The sequence below is a fragment of the Corvus brachyrhynchos genome, unplaced genomic scaffold (assembly GCF_000691975.1).
Source record: "Corvus brachyrhynchos isolate BGI_N302 unplaced genomic scaffold, ASM69197v1 scaffold434, whole genome shotgun sequence".
Taxonomy (NCBI): Eukaryota; Metazoa; Chordata; class Aves; order Passeriformes; family Corvidae; genus Corvus; species Corvus brachyrhynchos.
Genome location: NW_008238372.1, coordinates 1,528,696 through 1,544,438, shown reverse-complemented (window position 1 = coordinate 1,544,438; position 15,743 = coordinate 1,528,696).

Genomic DNA, 15,743 nt, shown 5'->3' with positions numbered 1-15,743 from the left:
CTCCCTTATTTGCAATTATAGTCTTTTTTAGCGAGGAGCAATGGCTTTTTAATTTTCCACCAGAAATGGAAGTGTGCAATTATTATGCAAAGCAGCTATCTTTTAATTCCCCAAAATTTCCGGTGTACACTGTAATCAGTCATTTTCTACTGTACGTTTTACTGTCTGAAATTGTAAGCCTGGAACATTAGAAAACTATAATAAATAATTCAGTGATTTCCTTTCAGCTTCATATTCTACTTTGCTGAATATGTTTGGAGGTGTAAATATCTCTCTGGAGGGGGATAATTTTAAGTTTAGTTTTCTAATTTGATTAAGGAAGCGGCGCCTGCCTGTTCCCTCCACAGGCAGGAGTATGAGTGCACCAGGGAGATATTTAGATATCTGTGTAGGTGTGTTTAATATGTTCCTCCTAATTGTATTTCCTTTTCACTAAATAAGAAAAGTTGTAATGCAATGGGATTAATCCTCCCGTATCCCCCACCTCCTTTTTTCCTGGTTTAATTGTCTTGTTCTTCACAGACAAAATCCCAGAATCCCTGAGGTTGGAAAAAATCTCGACTGAGACCGAGCTGTTCCCGATGCCCACCTTGTCCCCAGCCCAAAGCACTGAGTGCCACCTCCAGCCCTTCCTGGGACACCTCCAGGGATGGGCACTCCAAACCTCCCTGGGCAGCCCCTGCCAAGGCCTGACCTCCCTTTCCATGGGGAAATTCCTGATGCTGTCGAACCTCCCCTAGTGCAAAACATGTACAGTCTGTTCTCTCCATCTCATAGATAAAGGAGGGACCATCTTACATGAGCAAGACTTTAAAGAACAAGACTTTAAAGCCTTCAGTTTCCATATGGAGTTGTGGCTAGCAGTGCTCTGTAACAAAAGAACAGATTTCACTTAGCAACTCTGGGAAAATATTTCAACATATTTTGCAGAGGTGAATGTGATAATTCATTTGTACAAAATGGCCATGTGGTATGTTAGAGGAGAGAGAAAAGAGTGCAGAGCTACACAGAAGTACAGGCGGCCTTAAAATGGTGATTTTTTTTTTGGCTTATGTAAGCTGAGGGTTCTTGTGTTTGTTTTCAAAATGTGTGAGATGAATTTGCTTTATCTTTTCAAGCTATTCCTTGAGACCAGGAGCGCTCTAATTGTGGCCTTCCAGGACCTGAAGGGAGTCTGCAAGAAGCTGGAGAGGGAATATTTACAAGGGCTGGAGTGGCTGGACAAGGGGGAATGTATTTCAGCTGAAATAGAGAAGGTTTGGATTGGATATTAGGAAGAAATTCTAGGAGAAATGGTGAGGCCCTGGCACAGGGTGCCCAGAGCAGCTGGGGCTGCCCCTGGATCCCTGGCAGTGCCCAAGGCCAGGTTGGACATTGGGGCTTGGAGCAGCCTGGGACAGTGGAAGGTGTCCCTGCCCATGGCAGGGGTGGCACTGGATGGGCTTTAAGTTCCCTTCCAACCCAACCATTCCGTGATTCTTGCATTCTATGGGGAAAAAAAAAAAAAGTAAAGAAAACCTAAATTAGAGCATTTTGGAAAATGCTCCAGTACTACTGCAGGTTGAATATCTTTTTCTTATAAATCACTAGATATCATAGTGCTTTTTTGGACCCTCCACAGGCTGTAGGGTGCTGTTTCCAGCCCTTTCATTCCCTTAGCAGATGTGGGTGTGCTGTGGCATTATTTAAAATTAAATCCCTCTGAGTGCCCTTGGTGAGGAACCGCGGCCTGCTTGAGGTGTGCTGCAAGCATCCTTGTCAGGAGCTGCTGAATCCAGGGAAGCTTCTGAATCCAGGGGACTTCAGCTCAGTGTCTGGACACCACTGGAGTCTAAGAGGGAGTTAAAGGCAAAGAGTGGGGCAGTGCTTGGTGCAGGGGGCACCGAGAAATTTTAAATCAGTTTGAGGGACCAGATCCTATCTGAGGGAGGGAGGGTGTAGAGGTGTGGAGGAAGGTTATTACTGCCCATGAGGCTTAGGTGGGTTTAAATTCTTTGTGATGCCAGCCCTTTGCCAAGGTTTGGGTCAATCCACAGCTTTTGGCAGGTTCCTGAAAGCAGCCTGTGCTCTGAGGGAGGGAACTCCCTTCAAGGCCTCACCCATCCTCTCCCCTTTCACCAACCTTTGCCCCTCTTGGTTCTGCACAGCACCAAAACCAGACTGCAAAAGCACCATGAAAAAATGCAACTGGAGCATTCTTGGCATGACATGGCATGTGGGAGCAGAGAGATGGGGAGCTCGATAGGCTTCCAGACGTGTTCTGCAGACTGAAGAAGTGCAAGCAGTTGGATAAGCATCTGAACTTTTGTGTGTTTATCTGAACTGAACTCGAACTCCCAGGTACTTCAGGGTTTGCCCAGCAATGGCTAATAATTACTAGAAAGCTTGTTAAAATTGGAAGGTAATCTCAATAATGATTTAATCCACAAAAGGTCATAAGCAAACCCCCTCATTTAAACTGTGCTGGCACGGGAGTTTGAAGCAGACATTTCTCTCAGCAGACAGTCAAGAAAAACCTTTGAAAAAACCAAAGTATTACAAATTCTCCTCTGCTTTAAAAACTGTTGGGAATCTGCAGCTAGAAAAAAAACAAAAGAGAGAATTTGATAAACACAGAGGTGACAGATCTGATTCCAGTCCTTTGTAAGTCAACAGCATAACTATGGAGTTACCTGTTGGAGTGATGTGAAGCCAGAATGGGATCAGACTGTGCCAGACCCTTCTTAAGGTGGAGTTACATTATCAAAACATGGGCAGTCAGTGGAGGCTCATTACTGTGAAAAATGTGTTTAGGATCCCGTCTGGGAATGATATGGTCGGCTTTCCTCAGTAAAATGCATTCTTTAATTAAATAAATTAAGCCTCTCTGGTTATGCAGGCTTAGTTGTCATTTACTACCTCTTTAGTGATGTTAAACTTTAACGTGATAAGAGCGTGGTGAGCAGAGAGAGCAGTTTCCACCCACAAGGATAAACATTGATCTGGGTGATAAAGAAGAACAAACATTCTGATGAAGTGGTAGGAAAGAAACTGAACCTGATATGGGAGGGTTGTTTGGGCAGTAAAAGAAAGTTAGTCTTTCAACTCAGAACAGGGAAGGGCAAGGGGATGGCTTATCAAAAAGTTGTTTACAGGATAATAAAGTTTCTGCCTTCAAGTTGTAATATTTGCCTGTACACAAACAAAGAGATGATGACCAGGGTGAAGTTCTGGTGGCAGTGGAAGAAGTGGCAGCTCTGCTGCTGACTGGAGGAGGGGCAGGTGTTCATAGCTGGAGGGCTGTGCAGGGGCTCTGATGCTCTGGGCAGGTCTCCTGCAAGCAAAATTGCTTCTTTAAGTCCCTCCTTGGCCAATGTCTGCTTGGAACTAAGCCTGCACTTCTCTGCTCCACTGAACCTGAGGCTGATGATTAGTCTGACACTTTAGAAAGGTTTGAATTTCTAAGGCACAACAAGCCTTTTTGAAGAAAAAAATTAACTGAACTTGCCTCTTCTGACGTGTATTTCCTCACCTATTAGGAGCAGGTTTCTGCTGGGCCTCCTTTGCTTTGCTGAGCTTCACATGAGAGAGCTTGGCTGGGGCTGGGAGCAGGGAGGGTGACATGTCCTACAAGCCAGGGTCATGTCCCTTGTCACATGTCATGGCCAGACAACACTAATTTCTGGGAGGTGAAGGCAAATGAAAGCCTTGATTTACAAGAGCCTCTAGTGACAGCACAAGAGGGCAATGGGTTCAAACTGACAGACAGCAGGGTTAGATTGGATATTAGGAAGAAATTCCTCCCCACTTGAGGGTGGGCAGGCCCTGGCACAGGGTGCCCAGAGCAGCTGGGGCTGCCCCTGGATCCCTGGCAGTGTCCAAGGCCAGGTTGGACATTGGGGCTTGGAGCAGCCTGGGACAGTGGAAGGTGTCCCTGCCCATGGCAGGGGTGGGAGTGGACAATTTTTAAGGTCCCTTCCAACCCAATCCATTTTGTGCCTCTATACTTCTGTGACTTAGAGCCCCTTCCAGGTGGGTCTGTGGATTAGATTCCTGGGCCAGAACCAGCAAGTGTGATTTGTACTCTCAAAAGGAGTTAAACACCCACCACACCTCCTGTACTGAGGCACACGGATGCTTGGACACACACACAGATGGGATGGACAGGAGTAGGAAGGGATTACTGTCACCAGAAGCAGTGTCCTTGATATCTGTGTCACAGTTAGTCACCCAGGCTCCACCTGCACTCAGAGGGGAGGTTCAGACACCTGCAGGACATGATTCACCTCCTTCTACTGCAGATATGGACCAGGGCAGATGAAGCACCTTCCGCTCCCTGCTGTCCCCTGGCAGTGAGCGGGGCCTGGGTGATGCTCTCTGTGCAGGTATCTCACCTGCTGGCACACACAGGTAGGCCACAGGAAATCCCTGCCTTTGTTCTGCCTTCCCAGTCACTTAGGAAATGTACAGCACACTTGTAGGGCCAAATAAACAAAGCTCTGATGGGGCATTTTCCAAGTGTAAGTTCTCTGATCTCCTCATGTCTTATTGTGTGGTTTTCTAACCATAACCATCACATTTCCTAATCATTCTCTCTCATCCAATCTTTGCTGTACAGTGTGTGTGACAGTGACAAGCCACTAGACATGATGCCCACAGCTTTTTTTGGTACAGGTCCCCTAAGAGGGGGTTACATGGTCCCATTCCCACAATATTTTAGACCTCATATGCCTTAATACATTTTCCTTTAATGTCTAATCCTAACATGTTAATGTTGTCTCCTCTGCCTCCTGACTTTTAGGAAGGACCTAGGGAGGACAATACTTTTGGAATAGCTCTGAGCTGTTCCCAGCAGCTCCATTTGATTTGTTTCCCTTCCCCCCTTATATGAGCAGTTACAAGTCTGTGGGGGAGGCAGGAAAGCTCCAGCTCCTCTGACCTTTGCCTGTTAACTTGTGCCTCCTCCACATGATGTGGAGAGGTTTTCCAGCTCAGTGCAGCTACCAAGAGCTTTCTGACAGTCAATAAATCACACCACAGCCTCTTATCTTGATTGGAGCTTCTGCTGGTTACTGTCAGATTCTTATTGCAAATATTTAATGTTGCTATTGCATTAAAAGAGGTTTTAGTCACTGCCATATGTGACTAGAGGGCAAGGCTGGGGGCACTTTTATGCCTTTTAAATGAATTTGTGTGGGGATAATAATACATGTGCATTCCAGAAGAGTGTTTCCTTCCTGAAGGTGATGAATGGAAGAGGGAAATGATGGTTTGGAATCAGTAGGTCTCTGTATGGCAAACAAGCTAAGCAGTATTTGGCTTTGATGGGATTACCTGGAAGAGTTTATCTGTGATGGAAGGTGTGTCTCCTGCCAGTTTTGAAATGAAGAACTTTTTTCATACCCATTCAAAAGTCAGACAAAAAGGTACAGAATAAAATGATCACTTCTCATTCCACTTCTGACTCTGCCTAGGTGAGTCTCGTTCTTTCTTAGTCTTTCAAGTTTCTGTCCCTGGAGGGAGGGTCCCTTTGAAGAAGAGTAAGAATTGTGATCATTCTATTCACCCTTTTCAAAAGGAAACACCTTTGAATTTTCCTCTGCCTCCTTCTATCTAGATTTCCTCCAGTAAGTTTTTTTCCCTGGCTTTCCTGGGATGTCCTCAGTGGTCAACCTGACACGTGAACCTTTCCTGACAGCTCCAAGACAGGGGGGAGAGCAGTGTGAGGCCTCAGTGCCCTCTCCCGTGGTGGGAGGGGTTTCATGGAATCATGGAATTCTTTGGGTTGGAAGGGACCTGAAAGATCATCTCATTCCAACACTGCCATGGGCAGGGACACCTCCCACTGTCCCAGGCTGCTCCAAGCCCCAATGTCCAACCTGGTCTTGGACACTGCCAGGGATCCAGGGGCAGCCCCAGCTGCTCTGGGCACCCTGTGCCAGTGTTTCCAGGTTTTGTCTCTCCAGGAGATAGAATGGCCGTGAGGGCACTTTGGAAATGTCTCACCTCTGTCCCTGCTGCCAGCAGGAGCATCAGAGTGAAGACTGAAGTAGGAACAAGATTGTCAAATCCAGGCTTGCTTAGAGCCCTCCTGTGGGATTAGTGACCTCTATCTGGAATGAGAAGGGATCATAATCTATGATTAAAGAGCCTTTGGGCCAGGAGAGCTGAGCTGGTGTGTCAGGGGAGGCAGGGCTCTGTCCCAGCCTGTGCTGACCCACACGGTCTGTGAGGGGCTCAGCTGGGTTCGGTTCTATTTGTGTTGCCAAAATGTGAAAGGCAAAGACCCTCAAACAGCCACCAGATTTATCTGCCAGGGGATCAAGCCCATCCATTCACACTGGGATTGCATCCTCTGTCAGTCCCTCAGTCTTCATTTGGCACCAGGCTGCTGATCCAGCATGAAGTTTGCCGTCTTCCCCGCTGTCCAGGACCACGTACAGCTTTCCCACACACAAACTTTTTAATTAGGGGTCTGTCATTTTTTCCCCCCAGACAACTTGAATGACTTTGTCTTGGCCTCCTTCACACTTTCAGTGCTCCGCCAGAAAGCAGCTCTTGGGAGCAGTCTCTGCTCCCCCACCACAGCCACCTACTTGTTCCCTTTTGGTTTCTCAGCAAGCTTTATCTTTCCATTTTTGCTTCTAATTTATCGACATTGAGAGCCTGCCTGACTTTGGCAGCCTTTCCTGTAATGAGGCAGCTCATGAAAAGCTGTGTCACAACCTGGCTTGTTCTTGTCAGTGGCTTTTATCTTCCCTCTGCAGTCACTGCTGTAGCACCACTTTTGATTTCTGCTGTAGTTATTCTCGCTGCTTTTAGCTGAGGCTGCTTTCTCTGTTAGCTGGAAGATGATTTAGTTCTGCTGAAGCCTGGCAATGATGGTACATAATAGCAGCATGTATTTTTTAATCTAGATTCGGTTTCTATGTTTTACAGCACCAGGGAGAGTTTGGTTTTGTGTCTGAGGTGCCACTAAAAGATGTGTACGATTTCCTGAGTGTTGATGACTTCAGTGAATTATCCCAGCTCTGTTTTAGAGCTGTTGCTTAGGGAGTTTTAGTATTTTAGTATTTATGTACAAAGCTAGCCAAAAACCAGTCTTCTTTCCTAATCCACAAAAAAAAAGTCATTCTAAAGTTGGATTTGCATCTAGAGTGGGCAGAATTGATCCTTCTCCCTCTCTGAAATCTCTGACAAATCAGTGAAAAAGGTGCCACATGCAGCTGCAGTGCAAGGATGGCACTTTGGCAAAGCTGCTCAGCATTGCCAGGACTTCAGGGAGTCCTCAACCATCAAAGAATCCTTGTTCCCCGTGGCCATGGAGCTCTGTAGTTTTAAAGAATCCCAATGCTGAGGAGGACAGGCCAGGAATTGTGATGCTGAAGAAAACCCTTTGAACCAGAGCCTGAGTGAACACAGGGTGTTTCAGGCTGAGCAAACCAGTGTTTTCCTGAGGGTCTCTGTGCATTGTGGCACCTCCCTGGAACCCTAAGGGTGAATTGGGCCCTGCTTGGGGGTGCAATTCTGTGCTAAGACTGCACTCCAGACAGATGTGGCGAAATAAAGCCTGAGGAAATTTATATCTTGAAGCTTGTCACATCATGAGCTCCTGAACCCCCTAGGCTGCCTGATTTTGAGGCAGTTCAGTGCTGGGCGTGTTCTGCACTGCACTGGAATGAAGCACCAGGGATCTGGGGGCTGTCTGGGGGCATCTTCCGAGGCTTTACAGACTCTGTTTCACAAGTGGGCCTGTGGAGTGAGTCCATTGCAACAGTTTTTTTGGTGATGGTTGAACATCACGCGCTCGCTTCAGCTCCAGGCAGGGTGACCCTGCTGTCCCTGGGCTCTCCCAGCATCTTCCCAGTGCTCTCTGCAGAAGGAATGCTGCTCCCTGCCTGGAACAGGCAGAAAGGCCCTCTGACAAACTTGAGGCTTGTCAGGATCATTTACTGAGCAGATAACTGGAGTTTGCTTCATTGACTCTGATCTGAGCTCTGCACGGGGAGGGAGCTTGGCCTGAGCAGAGAGGAAAACAACTCAGAGGAAACAGCACTGAAGCATTTTAAGAGGAAACTCTGTTGAGGTTGTTATTCCATTTTATACCACAGCACGTAGATTATCCTGAGCTGTAAGTTGTGGTAAGAGGAGGAAGGCAATGACCAAATCCGGGAAAAGAAATTACTTTTTTGTATTGCTGATAAGCCAAAATTAGCAAGTGATAGTGGGTCTGAAAAAGCAAGATCTGGGGCTCCTCTTGTCAGCACTTACAGAGCAGCCTGGCAGGGTGAACCCAGTGATCTCACCTGGGGGCAGATCCTGCTCCTGCCAGCACTGAGAACATGGGGAACCCTTCAGGGAAGATCTGCCAGGTGAGCAGGCTTGGCTGACAGAGCAAACCTTGGTTTAGTTCTATGGTCACAGAATCACAGGCTGGAAGGGGCCACATATCCTTAAATATTCTCATTGCAGTCCTAGCAAATGGAAGTCACCATCCCTGGAAGGGCTCCAGAAATGTGGGGATGTGGCACTTGAGGACGTGGTTTAATGGTGAACGTGGTGGTGGTGCTGGGTTGAGGGCTGGCCTTGATGACAGGAAAAGTCTTTCCCAACCTTAAAAATTCTGTGATTCTATGGAATGGGCCAGAGCCCTGTGTGACTCCCCCTTATGGGCTCCCATTGTCATCAGATCACTGCTGGGAAAGAGAAAAGATGTGGCAGAGAAATGAAGGAGACGGAGAAAATCGGTCAAAGGTTAGACTCAATAACCTTGGAGGCCTTTTCCAGCCTAAATGATTCTGGGGTTCTGTGAAAAGAGTCAAAAAAGTGAAAAAAGGCTTAAACTGTGTGTTAAATCAGAGGGATTTTGTGTGGTGCAGTCCTGTGCAAGGAGCTCTGCAGGGGTTGGCTGCAGATTGTCCCCGAGTTCTGAGGACTTCAATTCCTCCCTTTGCCCCAGTGTGGTGATTGAACATCTCCTGTGAGATTTCTGATGGGTCCTGTTGAGTGCTCTGGCCTCAACAAGCAGTTCAATATCAGAGGGCAGTGTAACCTATTTCCTTGCTGCTCTGCTATCCTGATAAAGCCTCAATGAATTTATTTTCCATAAGTTGAGCAAGGACAAGCCATCCAACAAGAGGAACCAAGTAGGAATGAGTAACAGGTTGAAGTATGCAGAAATGAGCTCATGTCTCCATGAGGATGGGGTTTTTGTCTCTGTTTGCTTGGGGTTTTTTTCTTCACTGGGAAACCAGAAGTAAAAATATATATTTTTTTTTTCCTGAGAAAAGCAAGAAGCAAACCATGGCTACATTTCCTCATTTTTGTTTCCTCAAGGAAGCACTTAGTCAGTCTGATAATTCACTGTGAGACATATCCGTAGCTTTCTTTGCATTCTAGGAAGGAAAATTTAACAAAGAAATGAATAGAGTGTGTGTGCATGTATATAGACACACACACACACACACACACACACACATATATATATATATATATATAATTTGTGGGTTTTCCCTCATCAGAGCATTTTCCTTTCACAGTGGGACCTGAACACAGCAATAATTTTACCTCTTGTAAATCTAAGGCAAGGTAACTCCCCATGTGTCCATTAGTCCAGGAAAAAAATGAAAAAAGAAAGGTGGCCTTCTGGAGTCTGGTTATTTTCAAAGCTTTTACCATGAAAAAAAAAAGTAACTTTATGTAATTGAGGAAAATTATATATTTATATACAAATGTATGTATTTCTATATTGCTATTAGCCCTGATGTTAGTCTCATATCTCTGTAGCTGAAATGTCACAGTGTAACGTCAAACAGGCTGTTGGTGTTAGCAAACCTCAAATTGTGTCTGCCAACCCAATATTTGACATTTCAACATGGAAATTTTGACTGTATGGTTTTTCTCATGGTTAAAGGAAAAAAAAAAAGGAATTTATTTTTAATCTGTGCTGTTTTTCAAATCAGAATGGTTTCTTTTTGCTGCAACTTTGGATTTTACTGCTTCCCTCCCCCTTCCCATTCTGAGGAGCTATTGCTAAAAACAATGTTTTGCTTGAAAATGACGATTTTTATCAAGGTAGTTGAAGAAGGAGAAGAGCAGCCACTTGCAGCTGCTGTGAGTGGATGAGGGCTTGGTCCTCAAGCACTTTTGCACACAAGCAATTTAATGTTGTATCTGAGTAGCCACATCAAATGGTCTCATAAATTTATTTATATGAACAAGTGTTTGCAGGATCACTGTCAGTGAGTTCTCTCATGCTGCCCCATCTGTAAACCAGCAGTGGTGCAGGATTCATTTGGAAGACGCTCTGAAATCAATTAATTTAAAGCAGTATTTAGGAATTTGTCATTTCTTGATGTCAGGGAAGAGGAGGAATGCTGGCCAACGACAATTGGTGTTTTGCACTTTCCACAAGAATGATAAAGTAGAACATTTCCGAGATCTACCTGGGAAAACGAGAAGCAGTTCTTAAAAAGGAATAACCCTAAGAAGTGCTGCAGGAAGGAAGGCAAAGAAGTCTGTAGAGAAACAGTGGAAAATGCAATTAAAGTAGGAAAAAATAGTTAAGAATCTCTGTTGTTAGCCAGGGAGTTTGGGTAGGGTGATGGCCAGAGGGCTTCATGTCTCCTTTTTTGCCTCCAACAGGCAGAGCACCTGCTGTGCCTGCAGACACATTTTTGGGTTGATTTTCCCTGCACACCATGAACAATTCTGCCCCTGCACACGGACTCTCACACTTCTGTGAAAAGTCAGGCCCTGAACATTCTGATGTGACCTTTAAGGGAAAACCTTGGCCACGCAGAACCCAATGGCAGAAATGGCACTGCCAGCAGAACAGTCAGACTTCCCTCCCGAATTTGTGCCATTTGTGCTTTGGTTTGGTGTTGGGTTCAGCGCTCTGTGCTGATGTATTTTGTTATGTTTTGAGATCCATGTGCTGGTGTTGCTGGTGTGGTGAGCGAGGTCGTCTGGCAGCCCACTGGGATCCTTCCCTGCAATTTGAGGTTTTGGCTTTTGTTTTGAAAGCTTTTTAAAAGATGCCACAGGACACTCTTACTCCATTTCTATTCAGACACCGCTGGTTCAGCTGAAGGTTTGGGCAACACAGGCAATTCATGTATGCTTAGCCATCACTTATGCAAAGATATCTCATAAATTAAAAGCTGCAGTGGTGTAAAACGTTGTTACCCTGGTTTGTTTTCTTTTAATTATTCATTTAGTTATTTTATTATGATATTTTTTTCCCCCATCTATACTGCCCTTATGATAGCAAGTGCTTATAGTGCCACCGTCTGGTTGAGCCAGCCACGCTCAGATTTCCTCTTTAAATGAACTTTTCCCTAGTACTACAAGAAAATCCAAGACAGTCCTGTGCTATTCCTAACACCCCTTTCTCTTGTTTTCAGCTGTTGAGAACAGAAATCCGAATACAGCAGCTAAAATGACTTGAGAAGGATTTATATCACCATTATGGGACATGAATAATTTGATTTCTCCACTTTGAAAACTGTGATTATAAATCTATGCTAATAATTTAGGATAGAGTATCCAGTTTTTAAACTGGTCTGTGTTTTGATCTTTATTTAATGCCCTGGGGACATGGTTTAGGGCTGAAGATGGTGGTGCTGGGGTGAAAGTGGGACTGGATGATCTTGCAGATCTCTTCCAACCTTGATGATTCTGTGAGACAAAATTCTTCTGTGTGTATTTAACCCTTCTGAAAATGCCCTGTTTTTCCTTGTGCTTCACTGATTCAGTTGAACAGGGCACTGAAATTACTGCAGCTGATTTTTTTATTTTGACTCTCCAGTCTGATCCTGCAGCTGTAAAAGCCACATTAGCAGTGATTATAGGATCAAGCCTGCAAAATAAGAAAATGGAGTTTAGACACCATTTGTTCAGAGTGGTCTGCAGAGCAGGGAAGCCCTGTAACAAATGATTTGGGGGCAGGTGGCCCTCTTGGCAAGTGCGTGTCCAAACAGGCTGGGCTGCTTTGTAATTCCATTTATTTTTTTGGACATCTTTGCCATCCTATGGGTACCACAAACACGATGCAATCGATAAAGGCCAGGTCTGTGGCTGCTGTGCTGCCTGTGTTGGAATCCACCTGCTGCCAGCAGGGATTTCCCAGTGCTCAGCTGGCCTCGGCTTCAGTCTCAGCACTGGATTTGAGGATTTCACTGCCTCTTTCCTGCTGGTATTACCTCCATTCCATCTTCACCAATGCCTGAAGTCACCCAGAACCCCTCCAGCAGCTGGGGGTGCTTGGTCCATAATGCTCAGGGAAGTTGTGCGTACAAAAGGGACTTAAACTCACCTTTGCCCTGTGGCCAAGAGGCAAAACTCTGCTTGCTGCTTTCTTGGGCTCTGCCTTCACCTTTGGAGAGCCTTGAGGAGGACACCAATGCAGGAGCAGGTCTGTGGTTGCTCAACCTGCAGTCCATTTCTTTGACCCCCTTTCCTCTGTGAGTAATTCCCTTGTAGGGTCCTGCTGGACAACTTGGTTCTCCTATGGGACAGGTTGGCAATGTTCTTCTGCTTCTCCCAAAGCTGGGAAAAGCATTTAGGGGTTGCTTGAACCTTCTGTCCTTTGCACAGAGCACAGGCCTGTGAGGTGGTCACTGGAGGACACAAACCCAGGGATGTGACCCGAGGTCCTTCGTGGGTTCCTTCTCAACAGCTACGTTGTGCAGGTGCCACAAGAAATTACCAATTTTATAGGATGCTTGAGTGAAATGTTTTCAGAGAGGGAGATGTAGGTAATCTCTGGGCCCCGAGGAGTTGTTTCATTTTTAATTGTGTGTTTTAGGGTCTGTGGGGCTCTGATATTTCGAGTTCTGTGCAAACAGCGAGCACACTGCCATCATTGTGTTCCCCTGCTCAGGGCTTGTGGCTGAATTACCTCATGATAGGCTTTTTAAGTCTTTTGGCCTCCTTCATGGCCTCATATTTCAACACAGCACGTGAAAGGGATGAAGAGTGAGCTAAAACTCCCTCCCAACTGTTGCAGAGTTATGGGCTATTTTATTTTTCAACTCGTGTTTTTCCGCAACCTCTGGCTTTGCTGCAGCAATGCAGGCTGGGTGAAGATGGCACAGAGGGAGGGAGCTTCCCCTCTGATGTCAGCACGTTGACTTATTTACCTTCCCCTAAAAAGGTGGAGTGTTGCTTCTGTTTGCTGCAAACAAAGTGAAGGTCCCTTCCCCAGGGTCCCTCTCTGCCCTGCAAGATCTGTTTGCAAAGTGCAGCCCATGCGTTCCCCTGGAAAGAAAATTCCTCGTGACATTTCCCTCGCTGCACAAAAGGCTTTGCACTGCTAAATGCCAGTCAGTTCTTCATCCCAGAAAGATTGTCCCAAGGCTGCAGTCCCTGGGCTGTATCCATGCTGGGGTCTCCTCCTTCAGCCGAGAGATGCCAAGGGCTGGGAATCACCATTCAGCACTCAAAACCTGCCAGAGCTGCTGCTACCAGGGGCTACAGCGGATCAGCCACAGCATTTTCAGCTTTTAAGGAGATTTTGGACTGCCTGGGATTCCCTGGTTGTGATTCTTCAGGAAATAAAAGGGAAATGGAGCTCCAGAGCGTGACTGAGACCTCTCCAGACACAGGGTGTCCCAGACAGGGTTTAAAAACCGTTCCAGAGGAAGGTGACTGCTGGTGAATGGTGCCACATCCAGCTGGAGGATGATCACTCGTGGGGTTCGCCAAGGCTCAGTGTCCTTATTGATGATCTGGATGAGGAAATTTGGTACAGCCTCAGTAAATTCATGGATAACACTAATGTGGGTGGGACTGTGGATCTGCTGGAGGGCAGGAAGGCTCTGCAGAGGGATCTGGACACTCTGGATCCATGGACTGAGGCCAACAGTGTGAGGGTCAATAAGGCCAAGTGCCAGGTCCTGCTCCCGGCTCCAGTTGGACATCAGGAGGAATTTTCCTTTGGAAAGGGTGGTCAGGCCTTGGAAGGGGCTGCCCAGGGAGGTTTGGAGTGCCCATCCCTGGAGGTGTCCCAGGAAGGGCTGGAGGTGGCACTCAGTGCTCTGGGCTGGGGACAAGGTGGGCATCGGGCACAGCTGGGACTGGATGGGCTGGGAGGGCTTTTCCAGACTCGGTGATCCTGAGATTCCATGGCTCTGAGTGGAGCAGAAGGTGGGCAACCCCCTGGGTTTCCCAGTGCACTCCACACGTGGGAGTGGTGCAGGTGCCAGTGGGGACGCAGGGGAGTGGCAGGGCAGGGTTCAGGTGGGGACAGAAAGCAGCTCCAGCCTGAGCCCCTTTCCCAGCTCCCTCAGCCGCTCCTGGGGCTCCAGCCCCTTCCCAGCTCCCTTCCCTGCCCTGGACACGCTCCAGCCCCTCCAGGGCTCTCCTGCAGGAGCCAGAACTGGGCACAGCCCTCGAGGGGCCTCTCAGTGCCCAGCACAGAGGGACAATCCCTGCCCTGCTCCTGCTGGACACACAATTCCTGACCCAGCCCAGGGGCCAGTGGCCTCTCGCCCACCTGGGCACCCCTGGGCTCATGTCCAGCCGCTGGCACCAGCACCCCCAGGGCCTTTCCCAGCTTGCCCAAGTGGGAATAAAGAGATGAGATCTGAGATCTCTCTCCACATTTAAGGTCTGGAAGTGCTGGGATCTTCACAGAACCTGTGAAGAGCTAATTTAATATGGGATAAAGAATATTTCTGAGAAGGTCTTGTAGAAGAAGACATTTCCACTGGGTGGTCAGTACAATCTCTGTAGCCTGTTCTCTGTAGCATGGGTCAGTCCAAATACATAAGAGAAGGTGGCTGAATTAAGAAGGAAAACTTTGTTCCATGCTGTCATCTGGAAGTGGTTGAAAGCAAAGTACATAAAGATGAGGAGAGGATGAGAGACTTTGCTTCTGTTGGGTAATTAAAGGGGGAAAAAGCCTCACCACCATAAAAAGGAATGAGATAAATCTTGTCACAAAGAAGTTTGTTGCTGTGGTTATAAAAGTGTTCCCCTTTCATAGAAAGAGGCTCATATGTCTAGGATCAAGTATGATCACAGCTTAACTCCACAAAGAAAATAAAAATACAAAAACTACTGCAATCATAGAGGAAGAGTGGAGGAAGAGATAAAGGAGAGCACAGGAATGAGATGTGGGTAATTTGTAACTTCAGAAAAAGATTTAGAGAGCCTGTATCCTCCCAAAGGGGCTTTGGCATATCATTAAAACCTTTAACATTGCCCTGACAACTCCTCTATTGCTTGTATGGAGCTGACTGATAAGGCAATATTCTTAACTTTGTAATTCCGTAAGACAAATGTAGTTGATCTTGAGAAGGATGGAGACAAAAAATCCTGGACCCCCTGAAATTCTTATTTTTTAAACTCTGCAGCCAGGAATCCTTAAAAAAACATTAGAAGAGCCTACAGCTTTTCTCCCTTTCCCAAATTTGCTGCTGGGAAACATTTAATCAGATTTTTTTTGCTGTGAAACCTGCAGGGAGAGAGCTGAGCGAGACTGAGAAAGCCCCGCTCGTGACTTCGGGTCTGGCTGTGCTGCTTTCAGAGGGGCTGCCGCCGTTATTCGCTGGTTTCCAGCATGAGTAATGGTGTCACCATGAGCCCATAAATTCTGGGTAATTTGTAAAGTGCCTGTCACAACGTTATCTAAATAGCAGTGGCACTTTGGAGACCGTTCTGGGCTGTCGCAGAGGGGAGGCTCCTCAATTTGCCTTCGCAGTGAAGCTCTGCTCTGGCACACTGTGCTCCTTTACAGTGTCACATTATCATCATCTCAT